Source organism: Convolutriloba macropyga, chromosome 7 (genome assembly GCF_964194025.1).
Source record: "Convolutriloba macropyga chromosome 7, txConMacr16.3, whole genome shotgun sequence".
Lineage (NCBI taxonomy): Eukaryota > Metazoa > Xenacoelomorpha > Acoela > Convolutidae > Convolutriloba > Convolutriloba macropyga.
Window position 1 is genome coordinate 59,980,207 of NC_134474.1, and position 21,832 is coordinate 60,002,038.

Sequence of the window (21,832 nt, forward strand, 5' to 3'; positions counted from 1 at the left end):
CAACTGCAGCAATCACTCATTGATCAAAGAGCACATAGTCCCTCAGGCAGTGGTGAAGTGAACCAAGTACCAGTCGACGTTCAAAATGTCGCACTCCCACCACCTCAACCACCTATGCAACCTCCCCGGCCACCGACACCCGTTATGGCACCAACAACCTCCATTTTTGTACCTGATTTTTCAACAAACCCACAAGTAAATCAGTTCTTGGGTCCGAAAAGCTCCAGTGTGCCTTGCCAATTACATATGTCAATGCCTCATGTTCAACAACAACAGAATCTAACTCAAAGTAACATTCCACACCAAACACAAGTCCCTATTGCCCATTCCCCGCATAAGGTCCCTCCACCTCTAAACCCACTCGTGAACCCGCCTCCCGTATTCCCGCTTCAACAATTATATAATCCTCAGCCTCCCATGGTTCCGTCGCCCACTCCAGCGAGCGCAACAGCATACTTACCCGTCCCCAACATTCCACAACAAAACATTGTCCATCCATCTCAAGCCCGCCTGGTACCGTGTCCTACCGCACCCAAACGTCCCCTTAACCGTAACCCCGATTTAAATTTGTGGCGTTTTCCTCAGAATGCTCCCCCAAACGTAAACAAACCAGAAAATAATGCAACCGTCTTCAACAACGTTCAACAGAACCTACCCCCAAGCACAGCTAACCCCGCCATCAGCCACCCCATCTTGCAATTGAATGCACAACAAAATCATACTAGCAACCACGCAGCAACCTGTATCAACCAAGTAAACCCATTCAGTATGGCAACTAACATCGATCCACCTTTTGTCACGCCGATTATTCCTCCCATGTATGGTCATACAGCCCCCGCACCGCTGTGTTGGGGTGGCCCACAGCATCCCACACCTCCAGCGCCAGTATCTGATAATGCAAGCTTGATTAAGGCATTCACTGACGCCTTAACTAGCAAGAGGAATGACCCGCTACCCGAATGGAAGTTGTCACAATACAGTGGGGATCCTCTACAGTGGCACGAATGGTATGGTCAGTTTAAAAGCGCAATTGACTCTCAGTCCTTAACTGATGATGTAAAATTGACATACCTTAAGACCCTCGTAACAGGTAAAGCTAAAACAGCTATAGCTGAGTTCGCCTACTGCGGCGCAATGTACAAAGACGCACTGAGGACCTTAGAACGTAAATTTGGCCAACCACAGGCGGTTGTAAGTGCACATTTGGACAAACTCAACAGCTTTCCTCCACTGAAGATGCACAATAGCGATAACATCATTAACTACTCGGGGTGCATTTCAAGTCTTGTCGGGGTATTTAAATCTCTGTCATATGATTCGGATTTAAAGAGTGCTGCGCTTCTCAACACTGTCGTACAGAAGCTACCACCCAATATGAAGGAGTCATGGTCTCTCTTCACGGTCAAAAAGCATTGGGTGAAACCTACTCTTCTTGATTTCAACGATTGGTTAAAAGAGAAGGCCGAAGCGCACGATTTAATGAAGAATACCTTAACTAAAGCAAGGACTGAGGATACCAACAACTCAGTAACAAGATCAAAAGTTGCTTCAAAGGCATTTGCTGCAAATACGCAACAGAAGAGTAACCCTAAGCCGCAACAGAGGTCTCCGTCAACAGCAATCTCTAGTTGCATTGTATGCAAAGGCAGCCACTGGTTGTGGGAATGCCGTGTCTTTAAGGAAAAGACCCCCACACAGAGAGCCAAGGTCGTGGCTGAGGCAAAGCTCTGTTTCTCTTGTTTGCGTGATAAACACATGTTTAGGCAATGCCCAAGTCCCCGTAAATGTAGGAAAGATGGTTGCAACAGCTCCCATAACACCTTACTTCATGGAGCTGAAAGGGTTTTTCCAGCTAAACCCTCAACAAACAAGAACATCGATACTTCGAAGTCGAACGCAGGTACAAGTAGGCAATCTACGGGTCAACAGCAACCAAGCAAAACAACCACTTTGTCTTCCGTGACGGATGTTAAAGGCCTCCTTCAGGTCACGGAACTGAAACTTACTAATTCTTCTGGCGCTAGTACTACGGCGTTGGTTTTATGTGATACCGCTTGCAGTAACTCTTGGGTGTCCGATAGTCTCGCAGCTAGACTCGGTTTGCAGGGTACCGCATTAAAACTGACCGTCAAGGGTATAAACACGGAAGAACTCATAGACACAAAGGTGGTTCAATTGACTGTGACACCTCATAAAGACCAAGACTTCGAAGCATTCACTGTGCGTCCCTATGTGAGGGAAACATTAAACGTAGGTTCCGACATCATTGACGTCAAGTCCATGCAAGAAACTTACCCACATTTGGCAGTTCTAGATCCAGTAAGATATTGCTATGGAGAAATTGAGATGATACTTGGACAGGATGTCTACCATGCCATCCGCCCGTTAGAGTATTTTTCAGCCGACGAAAACTGCTCACCGTTCGCTGTCCGCTTACACATAGGTTGGGTTTTAAGTGGCCCACTCCCGTCAAGTTCAAGTTTAGTCTCGACGTGTTTCAAAGCCAATATTGAACAGGATTTTGAATTAGCTTGTCAGGTTAAATCTTGGTATGATATGGAATCGTACGGCGCGTTCAAGCAAGTTGACCCAAGATCCGCAGCGGATGCTCGCGCGCAGGAAATACTTGAATCAACAACTTTTCATAACGGCCAAAGATACGATGTCGGTATGTTATGGGCTGATGACAACATCCAGCTCCCGAATAACTACTTTTCATCACTGGTACAGCTCAAGTCTCTCGAAAAGCGGCTCTCGAGAGATACATCATTGAAAGAAACTTATGCTAACACCATCCGTGAAGACTTGGAAAGAGGTTACTTGAAAACAGTCCCTGATGCTCACAAGGTAGAGCAGCGGTCGGATAGAGAGTGGTACCTACCACATCATCCCGTGGTCAATCCGAACAAACCGGGGAAAGTGCGTAGGGTATTAAATGGTGCAGCAAAGTTCCACGGTATTTCCTTGAATAAATCTTTGCTCACTGGCCCCGACCTGCTCCAAAACCTAATCCATGTACTACTTAGATTCCGTCAACATCAATTTGCCGTGTCCGCAGATATCGAGGGTATGTTCCTCCAAGTGGGTGTCCCTGATTGGGACCAGCCATCACTGCGTTTTTTGTGGCGGGAGGACCCCACAACAGATGTTGTAGTGTATCAATACACGCGCCATATATTCGGGGCTAAAGACTCGCCCACATGCGCTAACTATGCACTGCAACGCACGGCCCGAGACAATGTTATTCAGTACCCGGAAGCAACCAAAGCCGTCCTAGAAAACTTCTACATGGACGATTACTTGGATTCGGTGGAGTCACCTGAGAGGGCTCTCAAAAGATCGAAGGAGTTGGTGCAACTTCTCCATCTAGGTGGGTTCAAGCTTACTAAGTTCATAAGCAATGTACCGAATTTGGCTGATCGAATTGATGGGTCACCTCAGTCCACCGAACCAAAAGTAATTGCCTCATCTAAGGAGGAATCTTCGCACGTGCTTGGGTTGAAATGGGATCACAACAATGATACTCTAGTTGTGAGTCGGGGTACCTCCAGTACAGTAACTAAGTCTTTAACACAACGCTTGGTATTGAGCCTAGTGTCTAAGGTGTTTGATCCCATCGGCCTAGTGGCACCATTTACTGTTGGTGCCCGATTGTTACTAAAGGACATCTGGCGTGTCAGCGGGCGGCACTGGGATGAAGAATTACCAAAAGACACTGTTGAAAGGTTCCTCGAATGGAGTGTAGAACTACCCAAGCTTGCAGCAATCACTATACCGAGGAGCTACTTTTCGGGAAGTTTTAAACACCTGGAACTACACATGTTTGGCGATAGTTCCCAAGAGGTCTTCAGCGCTGTTGCATTTCTCCGAGCTCTAGTAACTACTTCGAGTGGGCTCCAAACGGAGCTTGCGTTTGTCCTGGGTAAAGCTCGCGTAGCACCTATGAAGGTCATGACTGTTCCAAAGCTGGAATTACAGGCAGCGCTACTGGCCGCTCGATTGAAACAAGATATCTGTCGAGCTCTCACAGTAAAAGTCAACAGGGTTTTCATGTGGACCGACAGCACCACTGTCTTGCAATGGCTTAACTCTGCAACCAAGCACCCAATATTTATTGCAAACCGTGTTTGCGAAATCTTAGAACACACTAGCGTTGACGAATGGAACCACGTTGCCTCAAGCGATAATCCAGCAGATGCCGGTACTCGTGGTATGTCCGCTGAGGTTTTGCAATCAAGTAGCTGGGTGAGGGGTCCAGATTTCTTAAGAACCAAGGAATTCCCGTTCGAACCAAGCATCGAAGTAGTTAAAAACATCAAACTTGGTATAGTAACTAAGGAAACTGACGAAACCAATACATCATTGGCCGCATCCGTAACCAAGTCAACTAAGGAACCGCCCCCGCAACTAATTCCCTTCGATAAGTACAGTTCTTATCAGAAGTTGCTACGGATAACAGCGTACGCACTCCGCTTGTTACCTTCTCACGAATGTTACCGTAACGTCGATGGTAGCATCATAGACCCCACGGAGCTTGACGAAGCCGAGCGTCATCTCCAGTATCTTGTGCAAGGGGAGTCATTCAACGCAGAGAGAAAAGATCTTCTCGAAAACAAACCCGTTAAACGTAGTAGCCGTATTGCCCCGTTTTCTCCCTTTATTGGGCCAAACCGTCTGATCCGATCGGCAGGCCGCATCAAGCGGTTGGTCGAAGTTGACTTTGATGTAAAACATCCTATCGTTCTGGACGCACGCCATGCATTTGTAAAGTTGTTCCTCAGGCACACCCACGTTAAACATCATCATCAGGGTATTGATTTCTTGCGGGCAAAAATACAAGAACGTTATACCATCCTTAAATTACGCTCCTCACTACGTTCCATTAAATCTAACTGCCTTACGTGCAGGATGTTCCGCGCTGCCACTATTCAACCCATCATGGCTGACCTCCCAGTAGAAAGACTCGCATACCAGTCTCCTCCCTTCACGAACACCGGGGTCGACTACTTCGGCCCGTTTTACGTTACTGTACGTAGGACTACCGAGAAGAGGTGGGGTTTCCTATTCACATGCTTAACTACTCGTGCCGTTCATGTTGAAATCGTTCCGTCCATGGACGCCAGTTCGTGTGTAATGGGAGTGGAGCGGTTCGTCTCCCGTCGGGGTACACCAGCAACTATTTGGTCAGACAATGGCACTAACTTTGTTGGCGCGGAAAAAGAACTACGCGAGAACATCGAAAAGTGGAACACCATCAACATCGCTGTGCAACTTGCCCACAAAGGCATCAAGTGGAGGTTCAACCCGCCCAGTGCGCCACACCAGGGTGGCATCTGGGAGAGGCTGGTACGTAGTTTCAAGCGCGTACTTTACACAATCCTTGGAACACGTCGCCTCACAGATGAGGTTTTAAATACCACTTTTTGTCTGGTCGAACATGCACTTAATTCACGTCCGTTAACGCCCGTAAGCACCGACCCGTCCGACTTAGGCGCATTAACACCTAATCACTTTCTCCTCGGTAACCAAGCACGTAGTCTCCCGTCCATCATTGGCGTAGATGAGTTTGATCACCGTAAACGTTACGCCCGCGCGCAGTCTTACGCTAACGCTATTTGGTCTCGTTGGATCAAAGAATACGTACCGGCGCTGAACCGACGTTCCAAGTGGCAGACGCCTGCCGAGCATCACCTTAAGACTGGTGATTTGGTTTGGGTAGTTGAAGAGACCAACCCAAGGGGTTACTACCCCACTGCTCGGATCACTGAACTTCGTTACGGTTCCGACAGCGTCGCACGCTCCGCCGTATTGCGCACGTCCTCCGGATCGCTCGTTCGCCCGCTTGTAAAATTAGTACCAATTTTCCCAGCATCTTCTTCTGGGCCGGAGGATGTTAGTAACTAAATAAATCTAAGCGAGAATATTAACCAATCAGATTCGAGTATTTATGTACGGATTTAAATATGCATAGAAATCGTTCCAATTTGCGTACAAAGCTCAGAAAAAGTGCAAATAACATAATTCCGTCAAACCTAATAATTAAACCTATCAAGTAAGGCTCGTTTGAACTTAATAATTTTCGGTTTTTTGCACGGTTTCGAATAGAATGGTGACCAGCTTTGATCTCAAGTATCAGAAATAGACTGATACCAGTTAAATGAGCAAAAAGACTTTGCCGTCTAAAGACACTTGTTGCTATGTACGTATTATAGTTTCTACGTTGTCTTATTGATGCTTGCTTGAATGAAAATACGTTGATTTATGTACGATTATGAATTGAAACAAGCGAAAGTCTGATCTTGTCAGCTTTAAACCTTTTTTATTGGCTTCTGATGAAAGCTATTAGTTTTATTGTCGTTGATGCTACTAGTTTTCTGAAAATTTTCGTGGTTTTCATGTAGTTGTTCATATTTGTTGATTTTTTGAAGTCAAATTGTTGAAAAAAAAATCTTATTGTCGTTAAAAAACCAAATGAAAATAGAAATGTTTTTTATTGATAAGTTCGTTTTCTAATGGCTTCGAAACTTTTCCCGCTCAATTGTTTTTTTTTTGAATTTGCAGTTTTCGCCATTTTTTTACTCTTTAGGTAGCCGTAAAGTTGTGACCAGTCTCTTGAAGTTGTATTGAAGATTGATTAAATGATGTTAGCCAAAGCAGTGAGTTTATTTTTAATACTCTTAAAATTTTGATAGAATACATTTTTGAAGATTTTTCAAACTTTCGTTTTTGTTTATATCCTTCGTTTTTTATTGACTAGTATAACTTCTAACTTATTCTCATCATTGAGAGGTCTATCTATTTCTTTGAATTCCATATATATATACATGTCTGCTGATATTATTTTGTACCTGATGAGTTGTTTGTTGAACAATATGCGTTTTCAAAATTTTTGTGAGATGTGTTTTTTTGTTTCTTTTTCTCTTCTTTTAGCACATTCGGGTAATAACAGATCCCAATGATGTTCAAATGTGGTCCGAATGAATTTATTTAGTCTTTCAGTATAATTTTAGCTGACTTAGTGTAAATAAAAACTGTAATAAAAATACATTATTTTCAGATAACAGCTAATGATTATAATGGATTCAATGTTTTGTGTTTTCGCAAAATGTTTGTAATTTTTTGAGTTTTTCTACATCTTCAGTCCGTTCCTACGGCCTATTCTAAACAAAAACAGGTTCCATTGGTTTCATATTAATTTTTTTCGTAAATTTATGAAGATTTATTTCGTTATAAGCTTATTTGATTGATTTTGATTGATTTTTGAGTTTCTTATCAATTTTTCTTCTCCTTTGTCGAACTGTTACCTAGTCTCATTAGGGAAAATTTCCATCTGCTATATAATTAGGATAAAGTAAATTTGTGTAGTTAAGGTTTTATCTGATTGCATTTTGACGTTGTTACTTGGTGCTTTTAAATTTAGATAATGATTTTTTGTCGTGAAATTTTTGTTTTTGCTTATTTTGTTTTTGCTTGTTGTTTTTTTTTCTCGTAGTCTTTTCAATGGTAAATCTCGTGAGCGATGTAATGAGGCATGACTTTATGTAATTTAATTAGTAGTAAGGTTTTGTAACATTTTTTAAAACTCAAACATCTATTTTTGTTATCTCTTCATTTGGTTGACAATTAAGTCAAAAAAGTAGATGAGCTGGGGTCGGAACATCATGTGCAAACGCACATTAACGAGCCTCCTTGTTGTCTTGAAGATCAGTTGAACTAAACTCAAGCTTGCTATTATTGAGATCACACAGATGAATGGTACCAATGGTACCAAAAAGATATGAGCGTTAATTTTTGAAAATTTACGAGTGTTAATTTTTGAAAGTGTTAATTTTTGAAAATTTTTCAAAAATTCCAAATAATGTAAAATATTGAGTGTTAATTTTTGAAAATTTTTCAAAAATTCCAAATAATGTAAAATATTGAGCTGCCTCAGGCGCCTACATTAGCAATTTTGTATTCTGATTGTATTGCATCCAAACATTAGCAGTCGCTTGCCCGATTTTCGTTCATCCATTTTTTATTATTCAAAAAAATTACGACGCTCGTGACATATGCAAAAAAAACACAGAGACGGCTGATCGTGCAAAACTAAGCAAAATTTCAATCAAAAACAATTTTTTTCTTCCTTTTCTCTGATGCGTTTCAGTAAATCCTATGAACTTTATAGTAAGTAGTTTATCCACTAATTTCTCGTTAAGCGGAATTAACACATCGCGTCCTTTTTACACAGTAGCCCAAGCCTTAGCATAAACTGAGCTCAAATCTTGCTGTACGTTATTATTTTGGTAAAATAGCGTATACTCACAAATTTCAGCAAATTTAGAGAAATTTTAAGAAAAGATCCTATTATAAGAGCCGTACCCGCACTGGTTGGAAACGAAGCTGATAAACAAAAATTGAATTTATAAAACTTGATCACAATGAATGAATTTTTGATGCAAAACAAGAAAACCATCAACTATATAAACAAGCAGTAGGAAAAAATGTACATCATTTTTCTTTAATTATTGGTTTTAGTAATCAAAGGGATCAAACACGGTTTTCAAAACACTAATTCATAGTAAATACACTGATTTATAGTAAATTGTAGAATGGTTGTTTTTCATAATAAATCAGAAAAGATTTTATCAAAAATTAAAAAAAAAATCAGGGAATGTGTACATTCTGAAATAAAATATATAATATTTTCACTGAAGTTTACTTTAAGGAAAAAATTGAATCGATCTACAAAGAAAAAAACGCCCTAGCCAAAGCTTGCGCACAAAAAGAACACAAATCTCGTTACAGAAAAACACTCAAGAAATTAAATTTACAAAACTTAGTCACAGAGGTTGATTTTTTGATGCACAGCAAGAAAACCACCTATAAAAACGTGTGAACGACTATGTTAATGATCACTTACAATCACCCAAAACAAAGGCACTATAATTAAGGCACTATAATTATCAGAAGTTATCTGCAAGAACTGTTAATCATCACTTGCTTCCCATCTGAAAATCAACGGGCTTTCTTTAAAAAAAAACCAAAAAGAAATGATAAAGAAAAATCCCAAAAGTTGAACTGTATAGAAACTTAATTTTTTTCGAAATTAAATGCTCGGAGTTATCAGTAAAATCATATAACCAACGATGAGAATAATGCTTAAATTAACAAAAGCAATTGAGACTTCTTAATCGTGAGGTTGATTGACATCGTGACCAAGATGTAAAAAAAAGACAATTGAAAAAATCCTCTTTCATTAAAAAAAAATAATTTGAAAACTCTTAAAACAAATACTTCTAAAGTGAAATCTTCAAAAAGGTTTAGCTATACGTCCTGGTAATGCAAATGAGACCTACCTTTATCAGATAAATGTTTTACAACAAGAAAAGGAAAGACAAACAATGGCAAAATAAAAAATTCCAATAATTTTCCGAGAAAACTGTGTCTCAGCAAAAAAGCATAAACAAATCAACAAAAACAATTAACTTATACAGATACAATTTTTTTCAATGCTGTGCTTTTCCCAAACGATTCCTTCCTTCAATTGAACCTGTCAAAAATGTGATAATTCGACAAGGAACACAAAAATTGTAGTTTAAAAAAATTGTTACAGACATTAATAAGTAACTAAGAGGAAAATGGTTTCCACCTGTATTTACTGAGACTTCGCCAAAAGTTAGGCAAAATAAGATGAGATAGTGGCAGAGTTTAAAAAATCACCGACAATTTCTCAAACAAAATCAATGCCATAAGAGACATCAGATAGCAATTGAAATCAATGTCTAGGTTCAATTATATGTCTTAAGAAAGTCAATTAGATCTTTGATTGCGGAGATTAGGTCATTGGACTAAAAAATATATAACAAGTGAAAACCAAACATAAGAAGATTATACAATTTTACGAAAACAATTGATCAGAGCCACAAGAACCATGAGCTTAACTCTGAAACCATAAAAATTGTTCGTTGGGCAACCATAATAATTGTTCGTCGGGGCGCATAATAAATGTTCGTTGGGGCTCTTTAAATTAAATGTTAGTAATTCTGCTCTGATTTGAAATTTTTGTCAGTATTATACCTTAAAAACTAAAAATGCTAATTTTTTTTTTAAAAAAATCTGCGTCCCATCGAAATTGTTAAAGTATTTATTGATTTTTTTTATTTAATTTCTTTTTATTGATTCCTGTAAGGATCCAAGGTCAGATCAAAATAAGCCCTGATATTGCTGCGCAGCTAAGAAAACACTCAACTGATAAAATATGAAATATGTATGAATTATATGAAATATATGAACTATATATAGGAAATATTAGCAGGAAATATATAGGAAATATATGAAAGAAAATATGAAAAATATCAATTAATACACAAAATTTTTCAGAATATCAACGATAAAAAATTTGCAAAAAAACTGGCAAAATTATAAATCCAGAAGACTCTTAAAGCCAGCGGGAGTACAATTTCTCTCTAACAAAGCATACAAAGAATCTGACCGCAGTTTTAAGGTGTCTACTTCCAGCAATTTTAAAGAAAATGGGCCAAAAAAGCATATTTGGTAAAACTTTGACGGAAAAAATATGAATATTGGAAAATTTAGCTTGAATTGTAGCCATAAAACTCCAATCGAACAATTCAGAAACCCTCTTCTACCAATTATGATGAAATTAAAAACACTATCGTTAACGTTTTTAAGCAAACTTTTCTATCTTTAGCAAAATTGACAAAAATTCAGTCAAAAAAACAGAAATTGTGAATAAAAACAACGGAATATTGTCTACTATTCACAAAACTTTAAACCTCGATACCTCCCAGTAAAAAGCGACAATCATAAAAATCTTTTTTATTACATATTCCTCGATGGATGGGTTTTCTAATGACACCACTCACAACTCTCTACGATGATTATATCGATCTGCCAAAATTGACTGAACAAAAAAAACCATTTGATTATATAGTTCCCCTCCACTGAAAAACTTCTCAAAAATGATTGAAAAGAGGAAATATATAGTTATAATTTCATTATCATGAATTTTCAATGTATTTGAGACTCCCATATTACTTTTAGTCATGCATGAAAATTCTCAGAATTCGGAATTTTAGTTATTCAAGGGTGCACTCAATTATCAAGAAAATTGAAAATAATGTTAAGTTAGTAAGTAATTCAAGAACTGGAGAAATCAGTTACATTTCCACGAACATTTTAGTTGAATATTGGATTCTAAAACAAATCAAGCAAATCGGAGTAAAGTTATCTGAATTTTGAATGCATTATGAATTTTCCTCTGCTTCAGAGAAATTCAGAGAACACTGGTTCTGAAGTTTGCTGTGATTGAGCTAGGTTTCAGAATCGATCGTGAAGCTATTCAGAAATCGTTCTGAATCAAGTTCTCGTTCAATTTTGTCTGAAATTGTTCTGAATCGATACTGATGTTCATTGAGCATTAAGTAAGGACAGTTTTTCGCTCGTATAACAGCCTTAACAATGACAGTCACCGTAACCGGAAACTCAATTCTCAAGGATGCTAGAAAAAATTGAAGTATAACAAAATTGTTTCAACAATTTTTTTGTTGAAATGAATAACTTTTATCAAAACGGCAACATGATTTCAATTGTTGATTTAGAACTGTCAAATGCCGTTTTTGTTTGTTAGTGCCATTTGTGCAACTGTTTCACGCAATGAATCGTTCTTTTAGAGTGCAAAAAAATTTCACATTGCTATTATTTTTTCCAGTAAATGGCCGTTAAGCAAAATAACATCAATTAATTCAAATATTTGAATGTAATTTAATGGTTATACCATTTTGTAAGAATTCTAAACAATTAAAAGTTTTTTTTCAGTAGCGAAAATTAATGTTTCTAATTTTATCAAAACAGAAACTCCCAAAACACAATTGCAACTGACGTCAAACGGCTGTCACGAACAAAAAGAAGACACAATGTTCGTATCTCTATTAACAGTACTAACTAGTGGTTATTACAAAAGATAACAGCATGTCAACACAACAACAAAGTACTACTCTAAATAGTAAAAGTAGACAAAAAACAAGGTTGGAAAAAGAAACTTGGAAATGTCAGGAAAAAGACAAATGTACTACCGGCCGAATGATTAATGGTATATATGTGAGACAGAGTAAATAACCAAGATTTGAGTTGGTGTAATTATACAAACGCAAACAGTACTGTTTATAAATATACATACTAAAATTTGGTTGGCTGAAAAACTGGGCAATTTCTTGAACCACGGCTACCCCAAGTTCAACATATACAAATTACGCAACCAGATCGTGATTAGTAAAAAAGCACCCTATTATTGAGAAATTAAAAAGAAATCTAATTCTCAAGCAACAATTTCCAGGAACTGTAAACGAACCATAAATTGAAATCTGATTGGTTAATTAAGGTAAGTTTTTTTCTGCTTTGCAAGCAGTCTGAATTGTGAGTGGCTATATTAAAACGAGAAGAAGACTGGTTTTAATGGATTTTGTTTACTTACTTGGTAATTTTTGTTTATTCTGAATGGCGATCACACCATAAATTACGCGGTCCGATTCGCCTCTTCAGTGGTGTATGAAAAGAAACCCTGACTCTACCTGAAAATTTACGATATTTTGACCGTAACTACATGCTGCAAATTGAATTTTTCCTCAATTTTCAACACCACAAGGGGGAGTATTGAATTGAAATTGTTGTAAATTTATGCGGCAAAAGTCACAGACTTATTACGCTTGGTTTATGATGTGTGAAATTGATTAGATTGTAACCATAAGTTGGAAAATTGGGAAAAATAGATGTGTTAGTTATCTTGTTTATTTTGGATATCTATTCTGTTTTGTTCAGCAATTCTTAGAGCAAGCGATGTGAAAAATTTACATTAAGTAACCAAAATAAATTCTTTCGAAGGTTATGATTGCATAACTTTCGCGTTTTATTTACATTGCCCGGGTTTGTGACCAAAAGAAAAATAATTAATTTCGCAAAGGCCGAAAAATTGGTTTATTGAACGTCGCGACCGTCAGAAACTACAAAATAATAAACCAAATAAGGAAATATTATCACAATTCAAGGAATTAACTGCGAAGGCCAAACCCAGAAACACTAAAATCATGCCCGCAAGTCGAGGTCCAATATGTGACCAAAAATTACGTTGGTTGGGTCGCGTTGTGAGTTCCTGCCTTTTTCTAAGCGATCTTGGAGGAATTTTGTTGTCTGCTCGTTTTTTCCGTAGTTGTCTTTGGAAGTCGAAAATACAATCAATGGTAAAGAAGTGTACATATAATAAATTTGACATCCGTTAGAACCGAATCTCTGCCTGTTCAATGCAGACTTGGCTGGATATAGGATGCCTTGAGAAAGGGGGTCCGAACGAAACAGTCTCAGATAAAACAATCCTAAACCAGGAAATTATACGAAAGCTCAAAAACCAACAAAATCTCAACTATGAGTGTTTTTGATGCGTGTTGATTGAAACACTTCGATTGCACAACGGGACAAGAAATCACTTCACAGAAAAAAACTGATTCCTTTTTAAAAAAAACCCACTTCCTTTTATAAATTGTGCCAAATCTTTCTGCATGAATTGCCGGGATAGGTTTTACCTTAATTTTTGATCGAAATTTTAACTTATAATGCCTTAAATTTGAAAACTAACTTGAGCAATAGTAGATTTAAAGGAAAATCAACTTGTTTTTCTTCGAAAATTCGTTTTTCACCGTTGCTTTGTTTTCAGCACGTTAATTCTTCAAGTCTTATTACTAAATCTGACACAAAGTTATTGATCAATTTGAATCTGTCAGAAAAATTTGTACTAATTAAACTCAAATAACTGAAAACTGAATGAAAAACTTTTTATAACATTGTATTATATTTATGAAACTTAACCAAAAGTGAAAATTCCAGGAAACATCTTGGCATGCATAGTGAAAACATTAGTTTACTTTAAAAGTGAAAAATCATTGCAAGATAAATGCCGAGAATAATAACAAACCAGCTGCGCTTTTATGACACAATAAAAATGTAGAAAATGACAAGTGCCCACAAGCACTCAACAGATTTAAATGATTCTTCAATATGTCACCCATAACTAACTGCATAAATACCCAACTCTCTGAGTGCAAAACATTTAAGACTTCTGTTAGCTGTATGCTTGATTCAATATTAGCACATTTGAAAAAAAAAAGATTTCTGATATCCTATTTTTCATTTTTTCCAACTCAATGGAAAACTAAACAAAATGAGAATATTTTCTAGTTTTTAAGTTGAGAAAAGTTTCTAAATGAGAAAAATTTCTAGTTTTAATTCTCTACGCATTTAGTATAGTCACCATAATCCACAATATATTCAAGTATCAAAAGCCGAAAACAATTATTATTGAAATTATAGTTCTCGCTATTTTTAATCTTTAAGAGGCAAAGCCATTGCGGCGCATAATCTTCGCAGACTCTTTTCTCTATATTGCTGTATCGTGCGCATCCGAGAGTTTTCTCAATCTCACGTCAAATTTCACAGAAACAGTACTAAGTTCAAATACCAAAAAGCGGAATGTTAGTTTAAGATTGCTTGAACAAAAAAATATTGTCTGCAGTTTTGATTTGTTCTCATAAATTATGCACTTCAAGACAAATTGACATTCAATTGGCGTTCAATTTTTCAACTTGAAACATTAGGATTTGTTGGAAAATTTATCAATTGTCAAAAATTCAAATGTGCATTTTATCGAAGAAACTCTTAGAGAAATAAAGCAGATCTACGAAAGCAGAAGAAAAAGGAAAAAATTACAATTTTTGCTATTTTTAATCATTAAGAAGCAACGCAATTGCTGCGCATTACCTTACACAAATATTACTATTTTATTTAGATAAATGGAACGAAGCGAAACCAAAGACTCAACAAATCCGTCTAAATAAACTTTTCAGCCCCCATCAATGCAAGGAATTTTTCAAAAGCGCAGCCAAAAAACAATAAGAATCGGCTAACTTTCTAAGTCTACTAAGAAACTGGTATCATTAAGTCACATTTAAAAAAATGTTAAATTGGTAATTTTTTGAAGGCGTGACATAACTATTGCAAATATATGCAAACAAATCTTTATTGCTCCGACCCCATCTTAGCGGGGGAGCAGGAACTACATGCTCAGCTGGGTTTTTTGTGTAGTCAGTTTGGCTCATTGACATACTTATCTTACAGAGTTTTGAGTAATATAATTACAAAGGCCCTGTAGAATATCAAATGAAAAAAAAATTAATTTTGTTTCCGCCAAAAGTTTATGGTTAATGATAAAATTTTGTAAACCTTTGCCTGATTTTCGGTATTTTGTTCCCAGTTTCCTCAAAAAAATTGTAACCAGCAACAGACCAAAAAAGTTTCATATAAAGATTCACTTAATGACGAGTACCAATCATATTAAATTTTGGACCAGTGAACACAAATTATCTTTTTGTGTGAAATTGTTTTTCTTTTTTGGAGCTTCATTACCTAATATCGCTAATCAAGGGGTCCAATGGGCTTTCTAAGGAGGTAGAGGGGAACATCTATAAAGCCTTCAGTTGATACCTAATGGCTCTTATATCTTTGAATATACTTCTTTTAAAGAATATTTGTGCAAATTTGATCTTTGCCAATTGTGTAACATATATTTGGTCTACATGTAGCGCCGTCTCAATAAAGAGAGGGCCCATCTACTTGTGATTGGAAGAAGAGTTAACCTGTTTTGCTTCTCTATGTTGTAACTAATGATTTTATGACTTTGATAATTCAAGTTTTCAGTAAATTATGATTTATAATAATGGTTATTTGTGTATATTGGTAGTATTCTCTGATCTCGTGACATCACAAAAAAAGTCAAATTAAAAACCAGTCTTTTTTATTGCATTTCAGTTATTTTCTGATTGCTAGACGATAGATATACTCTGATTACTTTGGCGTATAAAATTTTAGCCACTTTCCCTATAAATACAAGAGAATTTATATCTATATATCTATATATATATATATATATATATATATATATATTTATATATATATATATATATATATATATATATATAATTTGTCTGTCTATTTGCGCCATTTATGGCGTGCCTGAATCTTTCCAAATGAGTAATATTTTCAGTAATCTTTCCAAATGAGTAAAATCAGTAGATTAACTGCGTTTTTCTTATCATATTCTTTCTGCGCCTGCAGTTAGACCTGAAAAATAATGTAGAAACAAAATTTTCATAAAAAAATAAACTACAAGCATTTGCCTCAGCTTTGGCCACGTCAAATAATATTAGGAATTTTTTTCTCTTTAAAATCCGTATAAACCTATACTGTCTAGATAAATGACATCCCAGGAACTTCATTGACGTGTACATGTCTTCGAGCTAACAGTTGCAAATAATATCGAGCATTAGAGATACTGTAGAAACCATAGCAACGCAATATACTCAATACGTTCACTGCGTTGAACATCCAGAGCTAAGCTATCCTGCTAGTTTATAAAAATGATTCAGAGAGAAAAAAACAGTGAACTTACCATTTTGAAATTTCAAATGGTTTATGTCAACATGAAACCTCTTGGGGCAATTGTTAGTGGCATCGAAAGTAACAAAAAAATTAATAATACAGTTTTCGAAACATTCATTTTTAAATTTTTTGTACGAAAACGAAATTTGATCGAACTTAAAGCATAAAACGATTGTTCATTAACAGAAAAGACAAAAGGCAATTTTCTGACTGTACTCCTTTGGAAACTTAGGTTGGAGAAAGTTCGGGAAAAAATGTTATATTTCACTAAGTTTTGTATCATATTTTTGACCACGACATATCTGAATAAAACTTGATTCAAGTATGGTCTGGTTAAACGTTCCGTCCCATTTTTTAATCTCAGCCAAAAAACAGCAAAAGAATTATCCACGATACGGTAGTTTCCTTAGTAACACCCGTAACTTAATTTGCAAAAAGTAGCAAAAACAGCCCTTACTGCAATCACTCAAAAGTATTAGGAACAACAAAAACTATTACCAGCTATTTTGACACAGAAAACCGAACTGATGGACCCAAAACAGACCATGAAATTATTTAATCAAAAATGTCGAAAATCAAAAGATAGAACAAAATTACCAGTATATTATGAGCAATTGCCAAAGATGCTCACCTATTACAGAAAGTGACGGCTACATATCAAGTTGAACTTTTCTTCACTTGCAAAAATTCCTGATTAATGTTTACTGGACAAAATTATCGATTAAAAATTGGGTTCCACATATACTCCTCCTCGAATCACGAAAACGAAACAAGCTAAAAAATTATATAAATTAGGGATGAAAATTGTATGGGTAACATATTGTGTACAACTATGAAAAATTTACATGACATATAAGCACTCGAAACACATTTAAACAATAGCGGTATTACTGCAAAAATGTCCTGAAGCAAACAACGCGTATTCCATATTGTTCCTACGAGTTCATGTTTTAAAAAACTATAAAAACTAAATGAGAATCTATTTATTGAAAAGTTCAATAACACTGAAACCCTTCAATAGATAGATGCCCAACCGTTGCCAAGAAGCAGATGATGTTCCTTGGTTATGAAAAACTTATCAATGGTTGAACGAGATCATAGGTGATTTTAACGTTGACTATGAGATCTCTTAAAATTGATAGCCTAGTAAATAACTGAGTGACACAAATCATCATAACAAAATTCATTTTACTCGAATTCTGAAATTTTTCTGCAAAAATTGTTTTGTACCCTCCTCAATAGAGATCAATTTCAACGTACGTTTTGTCTAGACTTAAAATGAACACCAGATTAAAATCGGTATTTTCACTGAATGTTGAAAAAATTTGAGTTCCTATTTCAAAGCAAATTTAAGATAGATGCAGATGCATCAAATGAACTGTGATTTTCCTCATGAAAATTAGGAACAAGATTTGTTTCAACCTCAAATATATTTGTGGGTTTGGAATTTTTTGCTACTCTGACCTTTTTCTTAACTAAATTTGTGTCAATTGACATCTTTTTCGGCAAAACAGTGGACATCATTGAAATGTTCTTTATCCACTCTATCAGTTTCTCAAATATAAGTTATTTATCTCAGCCTCAAATTCTTACTCTCTCTTTCACGCCACCAAATTGCTAAAAAAAATAGTTAAACATATCCGACAAACGGGCGAAATGTATTCAAATGGCCGGTAAGAGGTTAGCGAAGGTAGTAGCCTGTAGGAGTTAGGGAACCGTCTTTCACACCATGAAATTGTTTCCTCAAAACATTTTTGGTGAATAACAAAATTCAATATTAGTAAGGCGTAAGGCTCTAACATTACGTCGCAAATCCTACAAATTCAGTGGAGTCCTTGTTTGCAAACTCGAGTGACAAAATTTTGTCATCCCATCTCGCTTGAGAAAAAATTGGTGAAATTGTTCACAACAGTGACAAGAAAAGTTGCGGAAAAAATTTACAAAATTCCGTGTTGATCTCAAAAAATCACGTTTCAATGTCACATATGTCCAAAATTTATGAGCAGTGGAATCGCCGTCATTGTCCGCAATTTTGAGCATGATTATTCTATGCTGCGCTCTAAATATAAATTTTGCTGAGCTCTAAGGTTGGTTTGCGGCCAATGATTATCTTATAAATTGCAAAATCAGCGACAGAAATTTGTCAGCTTTCAAATTCATATCAAAGCGTAAAAAGAATAAGCTGCAATTAAAACACTGCTATTTTTTTGAAAAATTTAGTTTAGATCATCTGACAAGGAATCGAACTCAGTGGAGATCATTTTAGTGGCGTCAGGCACTAACTGAAGGATCAAAAACTAGACTTTATTATAATTAGCTTCAGATTATATTTTTCTTTAGTCAGTGCGCTTTCTCTTTAAGATAAAATTGGTCCTATCATTAATTTTTCAAAAAATTCCTCAGTGCTTTTCTTCTCTTAACCAGGAGATATTTGGTTCAAAAAACAGATTTTGAACAGATTGTAAAAATGTTAAAGCAAATACAAATAAAAACAGAATTCAAGAAGTTTTCCGAAAATTTCTTTACTGTGATGAAACATCTAAATTGGGACACGCAAATTGTCAATAATTGTCATTGGGGGGTGGCTGATAGTTAATGTGGTTATTGTTATAATCAGCAGTTTTCAAACTTAATCACGACATTTTGATACCTTTATACCTCCAATCATTACTCTAATAAATATTAACTGTGGATAATAGCGGCATTAAAGTTGCGGACAATTAGTGACTCGAACAATAGTGACAAAGACACCAAAGCTACGGAAGTTGGTGACGTTCAAACCGCAGATATTAGTTACCTTAGTTTGAATGATAGAGACGTAATTTACGACACAATAGTGACAAAAATCTGTCCGCATTTCTCGCGTGTCATCAATATCCGCAATCGCGGACATCTGTGAGGATTGCCTTCAATTTTGATTAAATCTTAACTAGTTCCCCTACAGTGACTGTTTTCCACGAACACTTATGAAGCTCTATCTTAAAATATGAGAGCGAACATTGTTGACCTCAGCAAGCAAACTTGCTTGCTCAAAATGTAATATTGGCGACGTAATGAAGGGACCTGCTCCGCAACTTAATGCGGTCCAGATATCACCTGCTTATCTCGTTTTTAGGAGGAAAAACTAAACAAGTCGGACGAAATATCGATCGATAAATAGCATTTAAAAAGACCACAGAACCAATAAAATTGCTACCTTGTTTTAGTCAACCAAATGAACTGATCAATCATTTTTGTATCGAAAAACACAACGTGTCGTAATGAATAATAAATAGTAGTTTTGAGAGAATTTTCATCGGCTTAAGAAAAATTCGGTTTTTCTCGAAAAAGAGCACCACTCTTTTGTTTCCAGTTTTTTTATATTTGAAGCAAAATATAAACGACAGGAGTAATAAATAAACGTCAACATGTACGTACACGTTCAAAAAAGTTTAATTTTTTCAGTAGAACAGCTACAAAGATTGTCAAAACAGTTCATCGTTAAATGAATTTCTTATATGTTTTGAAAAACAGTAATTGCTAAGTTACAAATTATTTTTGAGTAATTCAAACCGTATTATATATAATTCAAAACTTTGACTTTACTATTGGTTTTGCTATATTTAACGCCTTGTCTCAAAGTTTTTCTCCCAATAATAGTTAAAACATTCAAACATTTTTATTGTGAAAACGTAGAGCTCAACTTGCAGAGTAACAAATAATAGCTCTCAAACGAAGCGTGTAGAATCTTGAATTTTTGCCTGCTATCGTACAAATTTAGCGAAGAAATGGTCGTTGAAGGGACTAGAAACATCTGCTTTGTATTCAATACTGAAACATGTGTAGGAATTGGAAAAATATACAAGTATGAAATTCATAAGAGCTCAACTTTTTCGTTGAGCCATGCGTGGCTGGCTCGATATATCTACCGAGATATTTTTTTCTCTCGAAGAGATATCGAGGCACAAATATCTCCTTTTTGTTTTCTCGTCCTTTAACGTTTCGCGTTGGAAGTACACACCCAAAAACCACTCACAAAACCTTTGTAGACTCAAAATGTGGCTACTCCTTCAACTTCCGTTGATAGTGCTCTGTAATTAGAGCTTTGCCGATTTTTGCTAATTTTACTCGTTGATTATCAAAAACGCATCGTTTCTTTTTGATTTTTTAACTAACAAATTATATATATATACATATATATATATATATATATATATATATATATATATATATATTTATATATATAAATATATATATATATATATATATATATATATATAACTATAGATATATATCATTCACGAAAGTGAGTACTCCTGATGGACAAAAATCATTAGCAAGGCTAGTTTTGGACAACTCTTGGTCTGTTATAATCCAAAAAAAATCGGATTGTAATCAGTCGATGTTTTTTGTGAATTTTTTAAACTAATTAGTGAACAGATCATTTAAAATCAAAGCTCAGTATTGATAGGTCTACATGACTTCCTAAACAAATCCAAATAAATGCATCTAGTTTTTCACTTTAAAGCTTATGGTCGTTTTCACTTTTAAAGACATTTGAGTTTTATATAAATAATTGCTTATTGAACTTTGTCTCTACTTTTTTCTTAATTTGGCCAATTGTAGCTTAGTGTCTGCAAAAAAAGTATGCTTTTCCCTTCTACTGACTTAAAATTTATTCTCTTTTGCGGTTTTAAATCTTAAGTTATGGTTTTCTGGCTTTGATACTACTAGACTTCACTTTTTATTTATTTTTAGGCATTTGCCGATTTTTCAATTTTTCTACTTTTGTCACGTTATCACATTATTGAAAGTTTACATATCACAATATAAACATTCGAAAAAAATCAAGTTGAACATTTTAATTTCCTTAAAGATATAGATTATATTTTAAACGGTTTCGACATTAATTTCTCGAAGAATTTTAAAGAATTTTAAAAAATTTTGTCTTTAATTGTCGTTTTTTTGTCTTTTGAGTCGTATCAAATTGAAATATAGTGACAGATTTCTTTGGTTTTTTATGGATGGATAGATGAGCCGATAATTTGATATTAGTAGATAGCTAATGGCTTTCATGACCGTGAAAATAATTGTTTTCCAAATTAAAAAAGATTATTAACATCGCTTTTTTGTTCATTTTAATGTCTTTTTGTCACCTAGTATCGCTTATTACAGGTCAAACATGTCACTATTGGTGTCATGAATTGGTGTAAAAAAGATTGGGCCACAAAATCTAATGTTTCTAAAGAATTCGTAATGAATTTACTGACTTCGGCACGGGTTTTTCAGAAGAAAAAGTAAATTAATTTTTGATTTTTGTGATATTTCACGATCTTTTTGTAGACGTAAGACAAATTCTGGATAATTG

The 21,832-nt window shown here is 35.6% G+C and overlaps 1 protein-coding gene across 7 annotated transcripts in view; it reads right to left on the minus strand.

Annotated features, from left to right (window-relative positions):
• LOC142343200 (glycine receptor subunit alpha-2-like) overlaps window positions 1–21,832 on the minus strand; it is a 206,738-nt gene that overhangs the window by 85,339 nt on the left and 99,567 nt on the right. Inside the window, exon 1 of one of the 7 annotated variants that reach the window (XM_075394932.1) lies at window positions 12,078–12,196. The exons of 5 other annotated variants lie outside the window; for them this stretch is intronic. The gene's annotated coding sequence lies outside the window, so the exon portion shown is untranslated. Of the gene's footprint in view, window positions 1–11,947; window positions 12,047–12,077; window positions 12,197–21,832 lie in introns of those variants that run through there. One more of the 7 variants, XM_075394931.1, reaches the window with a different exon arrangement.